This window comes from Mesoplodon mirus (genome assembly GCF_964341445.2).
Source record: "Mesoplodon mirus genome assembly, chromosome: 12".
Classification (NCBI taxonomy): Eukaryota; Metazoa; Chordata; class Mammalia; order Artiodactyla; family Ziphiidae; genus Mesoplodon; species Mesoplodon mirus.
Genome location: NC_138988.1, coordinates 55,862,441 through 55,882,442, shown reverse-complemented (window position 1 = coordinate 55,882,442; position 20,002 = coordinate 55,862,441).

Below are 20,002 nucleotides of genomic sequence, written 5' to 3'. Positions count from 1 at the left end.
TCAATAGATGCAGGAAAAGCTTTTGACAGTATTCAACACCGATTTATGATAAAAACTCTCCAGAAAATGGGCATAGAGGGAACCAATCTCAACATAATAAATGACATATATTACAAACTCACAGCAAACATCATACTCAATGGTGAAAAACTGAAAGCATTTCTACTAAGATCAGGAAGAAGACAAGGTTGTCCACTCTCACCACTCTTATTCAACATAGTTTTGGAAGTCCTAGCCACGGAAATCAGAGAAGAAAAAGAAATACAAATTTGAAAAGAAGAAGTAAAAATGTCACAGTTGCCAATGACATAATACTGTACATAGAAAATCCTAAAGATGCCACCAGAAAACTACTAGAACTAATGAATGAATTTGGTCAAATTGCAGGATACAAAATTAATGCACAGAAGTCTATGGCATTCCTATATGCCAACCACGAAATATCAGAAAGAGAAATTAAGGAAACAATCCCATTTACCATTGTAACAAAAAGAATAAAATACCTAGGAATAAACCTGCCTAAGGAGGCAGAAGACTTATACTCAAAAACTATAAAACACTGGTGAAAGAAATCAAAGATGACATAAACAGATGGAGAAATATACCATGTTCTTGGATTGGAAGAATCAATATTGTGAAAATGACTATACTACCCCAAACAATCTACAGATTCATTGCAATCCCTATCAAACCACCAATGGCATTCTTCACAGAATTAGAAGCAAAAATTTTACAATTTGTATGGAAACACAAAAGAACCCAAGTAGCCAAAGCAATCTTGAGAAAGAAAAACAGAGCTGGAAGAATCAGGCTCCCTAACTTCAAACTATACCACAAAGCTACAGTAGTCAAGACAGTATAGTACTGGCAGAAAAACAGAAATATAGATCAATGGTACAGGATAGAAGGGCCAGAGATAAACCCACGCATATATTGTCACCTAATTTATGAAAAAGGAGGCAAGAATATGCAATGGAGAAAAGACAGTCTCTTCAGTAAGTGGTGCTGGGAAAACTGGACAGCTACATGTAAAAGAATGAAATTAGAACACTCCCTAATACCACACACAAAAATAATGGATTAAAGGCCTAAATGTAAGACCAGACAGTATAAAACTCTTAGAGGAAAACATAGGAAAAACACTCTTTGACATAAACCACAGGAAGATCTTTTTTGACCCACCTCCTAGAGTAATGGAAATAAAAACAAAAATAAACAAATCGGACTTAATTAAACTTAAAAGCTTTTGCACAGCAAAGGGAACCATAAACAAGAAAAAAGACAGCCCTCAGAATGGGAGAAAATATTTGCAAATGAAACAACAGACAAAGGATAAATCTCCAAAATATACAAATAGCTCATGCAGGTCAATATCAAAAAAAAAAAAAAAACCCCAACAATCCAATTAAAAAATGGGTAGAAGGGGCTTCCCTGGTGGTGCAGTGGTTGAGAGTCCGCCTGCCAATGCAGGGGACACGGGTTCGTGCCCCAGTCTGGGAAGATCCCACATGCCGCGGAGCGGCTGGGCCCGTGAGCCATAGCCGCTGGGCCTGTGCGTCCGGAGCCTATGCTCCGCAACGGGAGAGGCCACAACAGCGAGAGGCCCCCGTACCGCAAAAAAAAAAAAAAAATGGGTGGAAGATCTAAATAGACATTTCAACAAGGAGGACATACCGAGGGCCAAAAGGTTCATGAAAAGATGCTCAACATCACTAATTATTAGAGAAATGCAAATGAAAACTACAATGAGGTATCATCTCTTGCTGGTCAGAATGGCCATTATCAAAAAATCTGGAAATAGGGCTTCCCTGATGGCACAGTGGTTGGGAGTCTGCCTGCCAGTGCAGGGGACACGGGTTCGATCCCTGGCCCAGGAGGATCCCACATGCCACGGAGCACCTGGGCCCGTGCGCCACAACTACTGAGCCTGAGCTCTAGAGCCCACAAGCCACAACTACTGAGCCTGCGTGCCACAACTGCTGAAGCTTGCGTGCCTGGCACCCGTGCTCCGCGGCGGGGGAGGCCACGGCAGTGAGAAGCCCGCGCGACGCAAAGAGGAGTGGCCCCTGCTCGCCGCAACTGGAGAAAGCCTGTGCGCAGCAACGAAGACCCAATGCAGCCAATAAATAAATAAATATATTTTTAAAAATCTGGAAATAATAAATGCTGGAAAGGGTGTGGTGAAAAGGCAACCCTCCTGCACTGTTGCTGGGAATGTAAATTGATATAATCATTATGGAAAACAGTATGGAGATTCCTTAAAAAACTAAAGATAGTTTTAGTTTAGTTTTTATTTCCCAGCAATCCCACTACTAAGCATATACCCTGAGAAAAACATAATTCAAAAAGAGACATGTACCACAGTGTTCATTTCAGCAGTATTTACAATAGCCAGGACATGGAAGCAACATGTGTCCATCAACAGCTGAATGGATAAAGATGATGTGGCACATATATACAATGGAATATTACTCAGCCATAAAAGAAACAAAATTGAGTTATTTGTAGTGAGGTGGATGGACCTAGTGTTTGTCATACAGAGTGAAGTAAGTCAGAAAGAGAAAAACAAATACCATATGCTAATGCATATATATGGAATCTAAAAAGCAAATTGTGGGCCTCCCTGGTGGCGCAGTGGTTGAGAGTCCGCCTGCCGATGCAGGGGATACGGGTTCGTGCCCCGGTCTGGGAGGATCCCATATGCCGCGGAGCGGCTGGGCCCGTGAGCCACGGCAGCTGGGCCTGCGCATCCGGAGCCTGTGCTCCGCAACAGGAGAGGCCACAACAGTGAGAGGCCCGCATACCGCAAAAAGAAAAAAAAATAAAATAAAAATAAAAAAATAAAAAGCAAATTGTACTGATGAACCTAGTTGCAGGGCAGAAATAAAGACATAGACATAGAGAATGGACTTGAGGACACGAGGTGGAAGGGGGAAGCTGGGGCGAAGTGAGAGTAGCATCGACATATACACACTATCAAATGTAAAATAGTTTGCTAGTGGGAAGCAGCAGCATAGCACAGTGAGATCAGCTCAGTGATTTGTGATGACCTAGAGGGGTGGGATAGGGAGGATGGGAGGGAGGCTGAAGAGGGGTAGGATATGGGGACATATGTATGCATATGGCTGATACACTTTGGTGTACAACAGAAACTAACACAGTATTGTGAAGCAATTATATTCCAGTAAAAGTCTATTAAGAAAAAATAAAGGTAACACTTTGCTTCAGCTGTTTTGCATCCCAGGTTTCCAGGAATAGACCTCAATCTATCAATAGGTCTCAATTTCAAATATTCTCTCCCATTCTCTGTGTATGTATATTCTTCTTGATTAGAACATATACCCCTGTTTTTTCAGTGAATGTAACTACCATATATGCTGTATAATCTAAATATTTCTACATCTTAGTTCTCTCTTAGAGCCCACACTTTTAGCAGGATTTGTCATTTCATTAGTTTTGATGAGAAATAGCATGGAATAGTGCAGGGTTTCCTAAATTGAGCTTACCAAGACACTGTTTCCCAAAATATTAATGAGAGTGTTATACAGAATACATTATGTGACCATTTAAGAAACATTGGGCTGAATAAAATTAAATCCATTTTTCCTTGCATAAATTCCCAGAACTGTTGATATGACATTGTGAATCTCCAAGAGGAAGAGATTATTTCAGTGTTTCTCAAATGTTTATGTGGAACTTCCTTTTTTTAATCCCACAAAAATTCTGTTACTCCAGTTATCTATTGCTTTATGATGCACAAACCCCTAATGTAGATCAATTTATGACTGTCTCTCACAGTGTGGGCCTGACTGGATTGGGTTCTTGCTTGGGGTCTCTTGTGCAGTTGCAATCAGAAGAGTCTGGGCTTCTGATTACCTCAGGATTACCTGAAGATTCAACTGGCCTGGGCATTTATATGATTGGCAGTTGTTAGTGGCTGCTGGCTGGGAGCTCAGCCATGATTGTCAACAAGAGTGCTTACCCACATCCTGGCTGCATGCCTATGGGTTCTCATTGGGATTTAGTGAGGGAGTGTTCTCACAGGGGGCATCTGATGAGTGAACATCCCAAGAGGCCAAGGAGGAAGCTCCAAAACTTCTAATATTCTAGGCTTAGAAGCCTCAGAACATCACGTCTGCCACAGTTTCTTGGTTCAGCAAGGTTCAAGACCAACCGTGATCCAAAGGAGAAGGGGGTTAGGCTCTACTTCTTTTCTTAAAATTTTTTAAAAATTGAAGTATAGTTGATCTACAATGTTGTGTTAGTTTCAGGTATACAGCAAAGTGATTCAGTGATATATAGATATATATATAAATTCTTTTTCAGCTTCTTTTCGCTTATAGGTTATTATAAAATATTGAGTTTAGTTCCCTGTGCTATACAGTAGGTCCTTGTTGTTTACCTATTTTATATATAGTAGTGTGTATCTGTTAACCCCAGATTTCTAATTTATCCCTCCCCCCTTTTGCCTTTGGTAACTGTAAGTTTGTTTTCTCTGTCTGTGGGTCTATTTCTGTTTTGTACATAAGTCCATTTGTATCATTTTTCTTAGATTCCACATATAAGCGATATCATACGGTATTTGTTTTTGTCTGGCTTCACTTAGTATGGTAATCTCTAGATCCATCTATGTTGCTGCAAAAAAGCATTATTTCCTTCTTTTTTATGGCTGAGTAATATTCCATTGTATAAATATACCACATCTTTTTTAAAAAATAAATTTATTTTATTTATTTTTATTTTTGGCTGTGTTGGGTCTTCATTGCTGTGCACTGGCTTTCTCTAGTTGTGATGAGCGGGGGCTACTCTTTGTTGTGGTTTGCAGGCTTCTCATTGCGGTGGCTTCTCTTGTTGCGGATCATGGGGTCTAGGCATGCAGGCTTCAGTAGTTGTGGCTTGCAGGCTCAGTAGCTGTGGCACACGGGCTTAGTTGCTCCACGGCATGGGGGATCTTCCCGGACCAGGGCTTGAACCCATGTCCCCTGCATTGGCAGGCAGATTCTTAACCACTGTGCCACCAGGGAAACCCACCACATCTTCTTTATCCATTCATCTGTTGATGGATATTTAGGTTGCTTCCATGTCTTAGCTATTGTAAATGGACATTGGGGTGTGTGTGTCTTTTTGAATTATAGTTTTCTCTGGATATATGCCCAGGAGTGGGATTGCTGTATCATATGGTAAGTCTATTTATAGTTTTTTTGAGGAAACTCATAATATTTTCCATAGTGGCTGTTCCAATTTACATTCCCATCAACAGTGTAGGAGGGTTCCCTTTTCTCCACACCCTCTCCAGCATTTGTTATTTGTAGGCTTTTTGATGATGGCCATTCTGAGGTGACATCTCACTGTTGTTTTGATTTGCATTTCTCTAATAATTAGTGATGCTGAGCATCTTTGCTTGTGCCTTTTGGCCATCGGTATATCTTTGGAGAAATTAGACTCTACCTCTTGATGGAGACACCTGAGCATGGAGGAAGGGAAGGGATGAATGGTGGGCATCTTCCAGATGTTTCAGCATCTCATGGACACTGACATTCTAGAAAACAGTTTGGGTGGTGATGAATCTAAGTGTGTGGGGGGAGGGTGGTAGAGGGAAGCCCACCCACCAGAGAGAAGTATTCTGTCACTGACAGTGTTTTGAGTTGCTGGTGTATGGTGATAATAAAAAGCATACCAAGTTTTAGAGAGTTTTACTATTGTTTTAAAATTCTCTACAAATAGGGTTGCCAGGTGAAATACAGGATGCCCAGTTAAATTTGAATTTCAGATAAACATCAAACAATATTTTAGTATAGGTAGGTCCCAAATATTGCACGTGCATGCTTATACAAAAAACTGGTTATTTATCTCAAATTCAAATTTAATTGGCTGTCCTATAATATTTTTGCTAAAGCTGGCAGCGCTTACCTACAGATAATGTCCTCCTTTTGTGCTAGTATTATCACTGGACTCCTCCTTCTGCCCTCCCACTTGCTCCCTGCTTCCCATATTGCTACACCATTGAGCCATTGAGTTTGGAAAAAAATTGATGTATCGAAGCTTTAGGTTTTAGAACAAGAGAGATCTGATTTCAGATCCTGACTCTGCCATGTACCAGCCTTGTAACTGTAAGTCATTTATTCTTAGTGAGCCTCAGTCTCATCACCTGTTGGGACTGGTCATAATTAACTGGCAGGATTGCTAGGCGCTTAGGTGAGATGATGTGTGTAGGTAACTCGGTGATTGGGGCATAACAGGTATGGAACCAAATGTAGTCCTGCCTCCTGTTCTCCCAGATAAAGCAGAGCAAGAGGAAAGTGCCCTATGCTTTGCAGATGCTGTTTATTTGCTGACGAATGTCAACAGGCAGGAATCTAGGTGAGGTTTTTGTTTCTTTGTTTTAATTCTTGCAAAAGAATGAGGTAGTAAATGAGGTATCATCTTGGGAGTTGCAAGATTGGTTTAGTCCATGCTGGGGAAGAGAAATTTTAAATGATGATGACTGTGCTCTCAACACTGTAACTGGCCCGTATAATAGACCTCTATTATGTAATCCTTCTGAATTGCCACTAATGATCTTTTAATTTTGAGTTTATTTTCTTGCATATTCACACTTTTATGAGGATTGTTACCTAAAAACTGTCAATTTTAGCATAATTGACTGTAGGAGTCAATTTCATAATTGTTATTCTGATTAACCCACCAAGACAAATTTGAGGACATGTTAAATCTGAATTAATGCCATGAAAACAGTTTTCTTGGATGAACCTTGATCATGCAGGGAAATATTTTGTGAACATATACTCTGCCAAATACTGTGGAATTCTCTCTCAAGGACACGTGGTAAGCTCCATTTTTACATGTAGGGAAATTGAGCCTCAAATTAGCCTCAAGACTTGTTGACAGTCACTAAGCTAACAGAGGTAGATATGGCCCTGCCTGCTCACCCATTGTCACTAGGCTCACCTTGTGGTGGAGTGCGATGGTCCTTTCTCAGTGCTGGTACCAGCTGACCTGCTAGCAGTGGTCTACAGTGTCAACCACAGGCCACCTGCTTGAGAGACCCTGTTCTGTCTTCAACAGTGTTAACGTCCTGGATCTCTCCTTCCTCTCCGGCCTTTCCTTTATTTGTCTTAGAGGCTTGTCCTCCGTGATTAGATAATTCTGGTTTGCAATTCCTAAAGACCACACCTGGAAACTTCTCTCCTATCCACCCCCCCACCACCCCTTTATGTTCATCACATGCACAACTCAGCTCCTATCATAGTTCTCCTGGTGTCACACATCTTTCCTCTGCCCACCTCACAGTTGTACCTTTACTTTTATTAGTGTACTTATGTTTTCATAGCTTCATATTTGTTTTTACTCACCAGGAGATCCTTAGTGCTTTGTACCTGGTAAGCATATAATGTAGAGTTGAGGACTGAAAGAATAAGTGACTGAATGAACCCAGATAGTGTGACCTAAAACCTATTTTTTCCACTTCCTGTTCTCCCAAAAGACTTCATTTTGCACGTGAGGGGACTGAAATTCAGAGAGGTTAGAGTTTCTCCAAAGTCACACAGCACTCAGAAGCTGGGTCTAGGACTTTGCTCTCTCAAAGGCTGGGACTCCCCCTCTCTCTGTAGATTTGATCCCAGCTCACCTGTATGGCAGCACATGGTCACAGGAATGCTGGTTTTTCTTTGCTGGTAATGGAAAGAAGGTCTTGAAGAATTGGATCAGCCTATGTTGGTTCTACAATCATCTCTGCCCTTTGCATTTAGTCAGAATCCAAGGTGTGTATTTATATTGATTCCTCTATACTTTTCTATTTTTCCTTCTGTTTCTACAATGACTCAGCATTTTTCATCACTATTTCCTCTTCAGTTTATCTAAAAAATAGCCCTTTAACAATAAAATATTATAGTTCATTCAAATATAATAGACTTCTTAGAGATTCCACATGCCGAAGATTTGAAGCCCTATGTTAAAATGCCAAAAATATTAGTGAAATCCTATATAGCTAATAGCTTTTCTAAAATTCCACAAAAGGAGTCCTCTCTTTCCATGCTACAGCCTGCATGTCTGCTGTGGTGGTGGTGTGGTGAGTGGTACCTTTTATATTGACTGACAGAATAAATAGAGTCTAAAGCCAAAATAACCCACAGCAGATGACTGAATGCATGTTAAGCTTAGCTAAGGGTAAAGGCACCTGTCATTTTAAAACTTTCATTTCACTTCCTCTGTTTTCAGTTGCGGGGGTTGTGGTAGGGTAGTGTGGGTTGCCAAAACAAGCAAGAGGAAGAGGAAAAACATAGGATACATGAGAGATGGTAGGGAAAAGTCAAACAGTATTTCCATTCTACTACGAATTTATAGAATTCTTGACTGATGGAGCTAAGAGAGCTCTTAAAAACTCTTTCATCTTCCTCCCTTATTTTATAGATTAAACATTGCAAAGTCCAGAGAGGTTATATAACTTATATAGGCTCACACAGTTATTCAATAGAAGAGTCTTTGATGTCCATTCATCTTTAAGGGTCAGCTCACTCCTTACCTTCAATGTGAAGACTTCTCTGAGCCTCCCAGGTAAGGTGTGTCCCCACCCCCAGCACTGTGGTGGCACTCCTTTCTATACCTGCGGTGTTGTGGGTACCTTCCTTTCCACTTGTCTCCCTCAGCCTTTGAGCTCCATGAGTTCCAGTATTACTCTCTCCATGGATCAAGGAGCAGAGAGGGAAGAGGGTGATTTGCCTGTTTGCTACTATGGAGGAGACTCACTTCCCTTTTTCTTAATCCGGGCCTGTTTGCCCATCACTATGTAGGAATTTCCCAGATGGCTCCTTTGTTGTCCCTCAGGAGTTTCCTTTTTGCTGATTTCTAAGATCCAGTCTGCTTCAATGGCTATCAGACCTGGCATTGTTTCCTGGTCCGTTACTCAAGAGCTGATTTATCCAAGGCAGGTTATTTAGTCTTTCTGAGGATTGGTTTTCTCTCTTCTGTGAAATGGGTATATAAACAGCTATATTTCAAGATCCTCATTCAGACTCTAAGGTAGGAGAAAGACAGCCCCTAATAGTTCTGGCCTTGCCTTTTGTCATTTTTCTGCTGGCTCTGGATGGGATGAGGCTGAACTGGTATGGCAGTGAGCGGAACAGTCACTTCCGGAAGGACTTGGTGAGTGATTTCAGTTGTTGTGTTGTTATGATTGTTGCTATTTTCCTTCTAATCCTTAAATTTTTTTAATCTTTTGTTCATTTTATGTTATCTAGAATTTTCTGTTGATAAGATAGATTACATTGATTGATTTTTCAATGTTCAACCAACCTTGCATACCTGGGGTAAATCCCACTTGGTTGTGGTATAGAATTCTTTTTATGTATTTTTTAAATCATTTGCTAATATTGGTAAGGAAATTTATGTTTATGTTCATTAATCATTTAGCTATTAGTCATTTTTTTCTTATAATATCTTTATCTTGTTTCAGTTTTAGGGTAATGTTGGCCTCATAGAATTAATTAGGATGTATTTCTTCTGTTTCTGTTTTTTGGAAGAGAATGCAGAGAATTAGTGTAATTTCTTTTTTAAGTGTTTGGTAGAATTTACCAGTGAAACCATTTAAGCCTGATGCTTTCTTTTTTATGGAAGGCTACTGAATATTGATTCAATTTTTAAAAAATTACATATAGGGCTATTCAGCTTTTTTGTTTCTCCTTATGTGAGTTTAGTCATTTGTGTCTTTTTAGAGTTCATCTGTTTTATCTAAATTGTCAAATTTGTGGACATAGAGTTGCTTATAGTAAGGATTCCTCTGTTACCATTTTAATATCTATGAGATCCGTAGTGATGATATTTCTTTCCCTTTGACATTGCCAATTCGTGTCCTCTCTTTCATTCTTGGTTACCTTGGCTAGAGGTGACTTTGGGTGGTGTTTCTATGCAGACTTTTGGTGCCATCTTAACCAGAAGACTTTGTTACACACGTTTTTTCATTCAGTCTTTACAACAGTTTTAATGGTCAGATATTCTTATTAGTATTTTACAGATGAAGAAAACAGGGAGCCAAACCTTTTTCATTAAGAAGGGAGAACAATATTATAGGTATTATAGGGACCCTTCTGTGCCTTAAGGTAGTCCTTGATTGTCTTCCAACCTAATCTCTTCTTGTAGGAATGGAGACCTATGCTGCATTGGCTCCATAATCCTAGAGAAGGAGATTGTTTGATGGAAATGAAACAGAATGGCTTAATGTTGGCAGAGCATTGCCTTTCAATAACATTGAAATTAAAATGGCAGGGTGACCCTAGTTTTATTACTCTTAAGTAATTTTTAATTAAGGGTTGATTCCATGCACAGCTGGTTGCATCATGCAGACATGCTCTATGTTCTCTTTTGGTGCTGCTTCCTAGGGAGAGCAAGGGGAGATTTCCTTGTTCTGCAGTATGACTGCAGTGAGGTAAAAGACATTTTGATTCTTGGTTTTGATTCCTTGGGTAAATTACATGTATAGCACCCTACTGGGAGGACATTTTGCTGTCACTTTCTGAAGAGAAAAGCCCAGATAAGTATGTGAACCTGTTTGACATTTATAAGCAAGCTGCGCAATTTCAAGAAATGAACTAGATAATAAAGACAGTTCCATAAAAGGTGGCTGACTGATAGTTTAGCCAAAATATGATGCCTGGTGGTTTATGGCAATTTTCTCTAACAGGAGTAGATATTGAATTTATTTAAAAAGTGGCTCAAGAGTCCTTCTTATGCTTCTAAGGCATTGACACTTTTTGGAAAGCACATACTAGAAGAAAAAATAATTCAGGCCATAAAATGAGGATATTGTACGTGTGTGTGTGCATGCTAAAGGGAGGGAGCTTAGTTCAGTGTGCTATTGACTTCATACAGACAGGTTGATAGACTGCATTTTATGACTGTGTAGACTGCAAACTCATTGCCAATGCAGACTTTGTTAATGGAAAGAAAAAGACAGTGATTTAAGGAAATTTATTTGATTTCAATAAGCAGCTCATGCGCAATTCCCTCTATGATATTTTAAGCAAATATGCCGTTAAAGACTTGCATCCCATTCTCAGCACAACTTCTTTCATTCCTCTTTTTAAATTAAGTTATAGAATAGCAAAACCTCATCACCAACTTTAAAATTCTCTCAGGCATTTTAACTACAAAGTCAGAACAATTTCGCCTGCTACTTCAATGGGCTGCTAGCACAGTGAGAGGGAAGAGGATGTGCTCATTCCAATAAACATAGGAGAGAATCAGGATATGTTTCCCTACTGTTTCTGCCACACATTAACTGTGCAGCCTCTGCAAATAATGTGTCTTCTTGAAGTCTAAGTCTTTATTTTTTAAGTGGAGATCAAAATACCTGTTAAATTTATATCACAGAGTTGAAATGGACATAAAGTGAGATAGTATATATGGAAAATAGTCCCTTTTGATTCTGCAAGTCTCTCTGGCCCAGTTTGCATGGATGTAGCATATTTTGCGAGTATAAATTTTGTTTCTAAAACTTTCTGGAAATCCTGTGTGGGTAGATGTAGGCAAATTGTTGACACGGCATTAAGTTCTATGAATACAATTACTTTGTCTTTATCTGTTGAGTTTCCTACATTTTAGCACGTAGAACTGAGACATAAAAATATGCTAGTGTGTGTGTGTGTGTGTGTGTGTGTGTGTGTGTGTGTACACAGAGGTGAGGTATGATTCAGTGTCTTCTTCAAAACACTCAAAGCCCTAAATAACATACTCTAGTAAAGATAGCTTAACTTTAGAAGACAGTGAAGAACAGATAATACCTTAGAATATTGTCGTATCTCACTGTGTTTCTGTTTGCCTGTAGCTAGATCACTGTTTTTTTCTTTTTTTAAAAAAATCCATTCCACTAAGCTACACCTTTTAATTGGAGTGTTTGTTCCACTTACATTTAATGAAATTACTATAAGAAGTAAGACTTATATTTTCCATTTTGCTATTTATTTTCTATATGCCTCAGGTCTTTTTTGTTGTTCTACCTTTCCTCTTTTACTACCTTCTTTTGTGTTAGATTTTTCTAGTGTATGACTTTAATTCCCTTGTCATTTATTTTATTACATATATTCATTATTTTCCTACTGATTAACCTAGAAATTATGATTAACATATTAATTTATACAATCTAGTCAGATTAATACAAATTTAACCTCAAAACCTTTTTAAAACTTTGAAAATTAAAAAAATTTTAAAAAACTTTTTGTCAGATCCGGCTCTTTGGTGAGGTTAATGGAGGACTCTGGGAGGGCTCACGTCAAGGAGTACTTCCCAGAACTTCTGCTGCCAGTGTCCTTGTCCCCACGGTCAGCCGCAGCCACCCCCCACCTCTGCAGGAGACCCTCCAACACTAGCAGTGGTGTAGCTGACAGGGTCTTGGTGCTCCAGATGGGTGTCAGGGCTTTGACTCTGAGGAGCAAGAGCCGAGTTCAGGACATTGGTCAACCAGAGACCTCCTGGCTCCATGTAAGAACAAATGGTGAAAGCTCTCCCAGAGATCTCCATCTCAATTCTTAGACCCAGCTCCACTCAGTGACCAGCAAGCTACAGTGCTGGACACCCTATGCCAAACAACTAGCAAGACAGGAACACAACCCCACCCATTAGCAGAGAGGCTGCCTAAAATCATAATAAGGCCACAGACACCCCAAAACACACCACCAGATGTGGTCCTGCCCACGAGAAAGACAAGATCCAGCCTCATCCACCAAAACACAGGCACCAGTTCCCTCCACCAGGAAGCCTACACAACCCACTGAACCAACCTTACCCACCGGGAGGAGACACCAAAAACAATGGGACTTGTGAACCTGCAGCCTGTAAAAAGGAGACCCCAAACAGAGTAAGATAAGCAAAATGAGAAGAAAGAGAAACACACAGCAGATGAAGGAGCAAGGTAAAAATCCATCAGACCAAACAAATGAAGAGGAAATAGGCAGTCTACCTGAAAAAGAATTCAGAGTAATGATAGTAAAGATGATGCAAAATCTTGGAAATAGAATGGAGAAAATACAAGAAAGGTTTAACAAGGACCTAGAAAAACTAAAGAGCAAACAAACAAAGATGAACCACACAATAAATGAAATTAAAAATTGTCTAAAAGGAATCACTAGCAGAATAACTGAGGCAGAAGAACGGATAAGTGAACTGGAAGATAAAATAGTGGAAATAACTACCACAGAGCAGAATAAAGAAAAAAGAATGAAAATAATTGAAGACAGTCTCAGAGACCGCTGGGAAAACATTAAACACACCAACATTCGAATTATAGGGGTCCCAGAAGAAGAAGAGAAAAGGAAAGGGACTCAGAAAATATTTGAAGAGATTATAGTTGAAAATGTCCCTAATATGGGAAAGGAAAGAGTCAAGTCCAGGAAGAGCAGAAAGTCCCATACAGGATAAATCCAAGGAGAAACACGCCAAGAGACATATTACTCAAACTATCAAAAATTAAATACAAAGAAAAAATATAAAAAGCAGCAAGAGAGGGCTTCCCTGGTGGCGCAGTGGTTGAGAGTCTGCCTGCCGATGCAGGGGACACGGGTTCGTGCCCCGATCCCGGAAGATCCCACATGCCGCGGAGCGGCTGGGCCCGCGAGCCATGGCCGCGGAGCCTGTGTGTCCGGAGCCTGTGCTCCGCAACGGGAGAGGCCACAGCAGTGAGAGGCCCGCGTACAGCAAAAAAAAAAAAAAAAAAAAAAAGCAGCAAGAGAAAAACAAATAACATACAAGGGAATCTCCATAAGGTTAACAGCTGATCTTTCAGCAGAAACTCTGCAAGCCAGAAGGGAGTGACAGGACATATTTAAAGTGATGAAAGGGAAAAACCTTCAACCAAGTTCACTCTACCCAGCAAGGATCTCATTCAGATTTGATGGAGAAATTAAAACCTTTACAGAAAAACAAAAGCAAAGATAATTCAGCACCACCCAAACAGCTTTACAACAATTGCTAAAGGAACTTCTCTAGGCAGGAAACACAATAGAAGGAAAAGACTACAAGAACAAACTCAAAACAATTAAGAAAATGGTAATAGGAACATACATATTGATAACTACCTTAAATGTAAATGGATTCAATGCTCCAATCAAAAGACATAGACTGGCTGAATGGATACAAAAACAAGACCCGTATATATGCTGTCTACAAGAGACCCACTTCAGGGACACATACAGACTGAAAGTGAGGGGATGGAAAAAGATGTTCCATGCAAGTGGAAATCGAAAGAAAGCTGGAATAGCAATTCTCATAATAGACAAAATACACTTAAAATAAAGACTATTACAAGAGGCAAAGAAGGACACTACATAAGGCTCAAGGGATCAATCCAAGAAGAAGATATAACAATTGTAAATATTTATGCACCCAACATAGGAGCACCTCAGTACATAGGGTAGATGCTAATAGCCATAAAAGGGGAAATTGACAGTAACACAATCATAGTAGTGGACTTTAACACACCACTTTCACCAATGGACAGATAATCCAAAATGAAAATAAATAAGGAAATACAAGCTTTAAGTGATACATTAAACAAGATGGATTAATTGATATTTATAGGACATTCCATCCAAAAACAACAGAATACACTTTCTTCTCAGGTGCTCAGGGAACATTCTCCTGGATAGATCATATCTTGGTTCACAAATCAAGCCTTGGTAAATTTAAGAATATTGAAATCGTATCAAGTATCTTTTCTGATCACAACTCTATGAGAGTAGATATCAGTTACAAGAAAAAATCTGTAAAAAATGCAAACACATGGAGGTTAAACAATACACTACTTAATAACCAAGAGATCACTGAAGAAATCAAACAGGAAATCAAAAAATATCTAGAAACAAATGACAATCAAAACATGATGACCCAAAACCTATGGGATGCAGCAAAAGCTGTTCTAAGAGGGACGTTTATAACAGTACAATCCTACCTCAGGAAACAAGAAACATCTCAAATAAACAACCTAACCTTACAGCTAAAGCAATTAGAGAAAGAAGAGCAAAAAAACACCAAAGTTAGCAGAAGGAAAGAAATCATGAAGCTCAGATCAGAAATAAATGAAAAAGAAATGAAGAAAACAATAGCAAAGATCAATAAAACTAAAAGCTGGTTCTTTGAGAAGATAAATAAAATTGATAAACCATTAGCCAGACTCATCAGGAAAAAAAGGGAGGAGACTCAAATCAATAGAATTTGAAATGAAAAAGGAGAAATAACAACTACAAGCAAATGTATGCTAATAAAATGGACACCCTGGAAGAATTGGACAAATTCTTAGAAAAGCACAACCTTTCAAGACTGAACCCCGGATGAAATAGAAAATATAAACAGACCAATCACGGCACTGAAATTGAGACTGTGATTAAAACTCTTCCAACAAACAAAAGCCCAGGACCAGATGGCTTCCCAGGCGATATCTATCAAATATTTAGAGAAGAGCTCACACCTATCCTTCTCAAACTCTTCCAAAATATAGCAGAGGGAGGAACACTCCCAAACTCATTCTATGAGGCCACCATCATCCTGATACCAAAACCAGACAAAGATGTCACAAAGAAGGAAAAATACAGGCCAATATCACTGATGAACATAGATGCAAAAATCCTCAACAAAATACTAGCAAACAGAATCCAACAGCACACTGAAAGGATCATACACCATGATCAAGTGGGGTTTATCCCAGGAATGCAAGGATTCTTCCATATATGCAAATCAATCAATGTGATACATCGTATTAACAAATTGAAGAATAAAAACCATATGATCATCTTAATAGATGCAGAAAAATCTTTTGACAAAATTCAACACCTATTTGTGATAAAAATCCTCCAGAAATTAGGCATAGAGAGAAATTACCTCAACATAATAAAGGCCATATATGACAAACCCACAGCCAACATCGTTCTCAATGGTGAAAAACTGAAACCATTTCTTCTAAGATCAGGAACAAGGCAAGGTTGTCCACTCTCACCACTGTTATTCAACATAGTTTTGGAACTTTTAGCCACAGCAATCAGAGAAGAAAAAGAAATAAAAGGAATACAAATCAGAAAAGAAGAAGTAAAGCTGTCACTGTTTGCAGATGACATGATACTATACATAGAGAATCCTAAAGATGCTACCAGAAAACTACTAGAGCTAATCAATGAATTTGGTAAGGTAGCAGGATACAAAATTCGTGCACAGAAATCTCTTCCATTCCTATACACTAATGATGAAAAATCTGAAAGTGAAATTAAGAAAACACTCCCATTTACCATTGCAACAACAAGAAAAATACCTAGGAATAAACCTACCTAAGGAGACAAGAGACCATATGCAGAAAACTATGACACTGATGAAAGAAATTAAAGATAATACAAACAGATGGAGAGATATACCATGTTCTTGGATTGGAAGAATCAACATTGTGAAAATGACTATACTACCCAAAGCAATCTACCAATTAAGTGCAATCCCTATCAAACTACAAATGGCATTTTTCACAGAACTAGAACAAAAAATTTCACAGTTTGTATGGAAGCACAAAAGACCCCAATAGCCAAAGTAGTCTTGAGAAAGAAGAACGGAGCTGGAGGAATCATGGTCCTGGACTTCAGACTATAGTACAAAGCTACAGTAATCAAGACAGTATGGTACTGGCACAAAAACAGACATATAGATCAATGGAATAGGATAGAAAGCCCAGAGATAAACCCAAGCACATATGCTCACCTTATTTTTGATAAAGGAGGCAAGAATATACAATGGAGAAAAGACAGCCTCTTCGATAAGTGGTGCTGGGAAAACTGGACAGCTACATGTAAAAGAATGAAATTAGAACACTCCCTAACACCATACACGAAAATAAACTCAAAATGGATTAAAGACCTAACTGTAAGGCCAGGCACTATAAAATTCTTAGAGGAAAACATAGGCAGAACACTCCATGACATAAATCACAGCAGGATCCTTTTTGACCCATTTCCTAGAGTAATGGAAATAAAAACCAAAATAAACAAATGGGACTTAATGAAACTTAGAACCTTTTGCAGAACAAAGGAAACCATAAACAAGACAAAAAATCAGCCCTCAGAATGGGAGAAAATATTTGCAAATGAAGCAACTGACAAAGGATTAATCTCTAAAATATACAAGCAGCTCCTGCAGCTCAATATCAAAAAAACAAACAGCTCAATCCAAAAATGGGCCGAAGACCTAAACAGACATTTCTCCAAAGAAGACATATAGATTGCCAGCAAACACTTGAAAGAATGCTCAACATCATTAATCATTAGAGAAATGCAAATCAAAACTACAATGAGGTATCACCTCACACCAGTCTCAATGGCCATCATCAAAAAATCTACAAACAATAAATGCTGGAGAGGGTGTGGAGAAAAGGGAACCCTCTTGCGTTGTTGTTGGGACTGTAAATTGATACAGCCACTATGGAGAACAGTATGGAATTTCTTTAAAAAACGAAAAATAGAACTGCCATACAACCCAAGAATCCCACTACTGGGCATATACCCTGAGAAAACCATAATTCAAAAAGAGTCATGTACCAGTTCATTGCAGCTCTATTTACAATAGCTAGGACATGAAAGCAACCTAAGTGTCCATCAACAGATGAATGGATAAAGAAGATGTGACACATATATGGAATAGAATATTACTCAGCCATAAAAAGAAATGAAATCGAGTTATTTGTAGGGAGGTGGATGGACCTAGATTCCGTCATACAGAGTGAAGTAAGTCAGATAGAGAAAAACAAGTACCATATGCTAATAAGTATATATGGAATCATAGAAAAAAAAAGTGGTTTTGAAGTATCTAGGGGTACGACAGGAATAAAGACGCAGACGTAGAGAATGGACTTGAGGACCGAGGAGGGGGAAGGGTAAGTTGGGACGAAGTGAGAGAGTGGCATGGACATATATACACTACCAAACGTAAGGTAGATAGCTAGTGGGAAGCATCCACATGGCACAGGGAGATCAGCTCGGTGCTTTGTGACCACCTAGAGGGGTGGGATAGGGAGGATGGGAGGGAGGCGCAAGAGGGAGGAGATATGGGGATATGTATTTATGTATAACTGATTCACTTAGTTATAAATCAGAAACTAACACACCATTGTAAAGCAATTATACTACAATCAAGATGTAAACAAAACAAAACAAAACTTTGCTCCTATATAAGCCCTAGTTTCTCCATCATCCTTGGTGCCATTATTGTCATGCAAATTACATCTCCTTCCTTTTTATACCCATCTACATAGATTTATAATTATTGCTTTATGCAGTTATCTTTTCATCAGCTAGGAGGAAAAAGTACTACAAACAATACATACATTATAGCATTTTTTATATTTATCTATATAGTTATTTTTACTGTTGCAATTTATTTATTTATGTGGATTTAAGTTACTATCTAGTGTTTTTTCATTTCTTCCTGAAGGACTCCCTTTAGTATTTATTGTAGAGCAAATATTTTAATGACCACTTCTCTCCCTTTTGTTTATCTAGGAATGCCTTAATTTCTCCTTAATTTAAGGATTATTTTACTGGATGAAAATTCTTGGTTCTCTAGAATTGCTGGTTCATTTATTGGTTGACAGTGTTTTTATTTCAGCACTTTGAATATATCATCTCACTGCTTATGGCTTTCATGATTTCTGATGAGAAATCAGTATTAATCTTATTGAGGATCCCTTGCATGTGATAAGTACTTCTTTTTTGCTGCTTTCAAGAATCTCTTGTTGTCTTCAGATTTGATAGTTTGATTATGATGTATTGAGAAATTGTTTGCACTGGACGAGCTTTGCATTAGGTCAAAGGAAAGCAAACTCTGTGAGAGTACCTTTCCAGGAAGTGGACAGGCAGGTCAAATAATGTCAGTTCTCTGGGATTTGGGCTTTGGAATAGTTCTAACCCTGTTCTGTCACTTTCAGTGGTTGCTAGAATGTTGGTTTTCACTGTGATTGTGAGGCTGTTGGTTTTCAAATCTACTGCAGAGTTGGAAAAGGGGATAGAAAGAGACCGAGTTAAAATGCTACAAACTCTCTGTTCTTACTGAGATTCAGCCATTCTTCTTAAGTATGTGTTCTCCAGAGTGTTACAAGCCTTTGGTTAATTTCCAGAGCTCTGAAAAAGGTGATTTTTGACAATTTTTCCCAGTGTTCTCAGTGCTTTTATAGAGGAGAGAGATTTCTGAAGTCCTTACTTCTCCATTCCATTGACAGCACTTCCTAATGCTTTAAAGAAGATGTGCATATCCTCTTGAAGCTTTTTCTGTTGGAAGACCATCTGAGCAAAGGAAGCTATATTATTCAGGATTATCTAATGGTTCAGCTTTCCAAGAACCTGAGATGAGAATCCCTGTACGAGTAAGTTATTAAGGAAGGGCTCCCAGGAGAAACCACTGAAAGATTGAGTGAAGCAGGCCAAACAAGGGCAAGAAGCCCAGGAAAGAGTGTGATTTCAGACCATGTCCCAGCCTCAGCCTTATCCTGCAGAGGCTCTCTGGAGCATATCAGCCCTCATTGTTTATAGCTCTTTGAGACAAGGGAGGTCATTGTTATAGGCTGAATTTTGTCCCCCAAAAAATCCAGATGTCGAAGCCCTAAATTCTCGGTACCTCAGAATGTGACTATATTTGGAGTTAATGTCTTTAAAGAGGTAATTAAGTTAAAATGAGGTCACATGGGTGGGCCCCAATCCAATATGACTGGTCCTCCTAAGCAGAGATGAGGACACAGACACACACAAAAGGAAGACCATATGAAGACACAGGGAAGAGACAAACCTAGGAGATCAGCCTCGGAAGAACCATCCTAATGACATCTTGATTTTGGGCTTCTAGCCTCCAGAATTGTGAGAAAACAAATTTCTGTTGTTGACGGCATTCAGGCTGTGGTACTTTGTGATGGCAGCCCTAGCCAGCTAATACAGTAATTTTCATATTCCTACACCTGTCAGTCATTTGCCAAATACTGCTTAAGGGGCTGTCCGTTTCT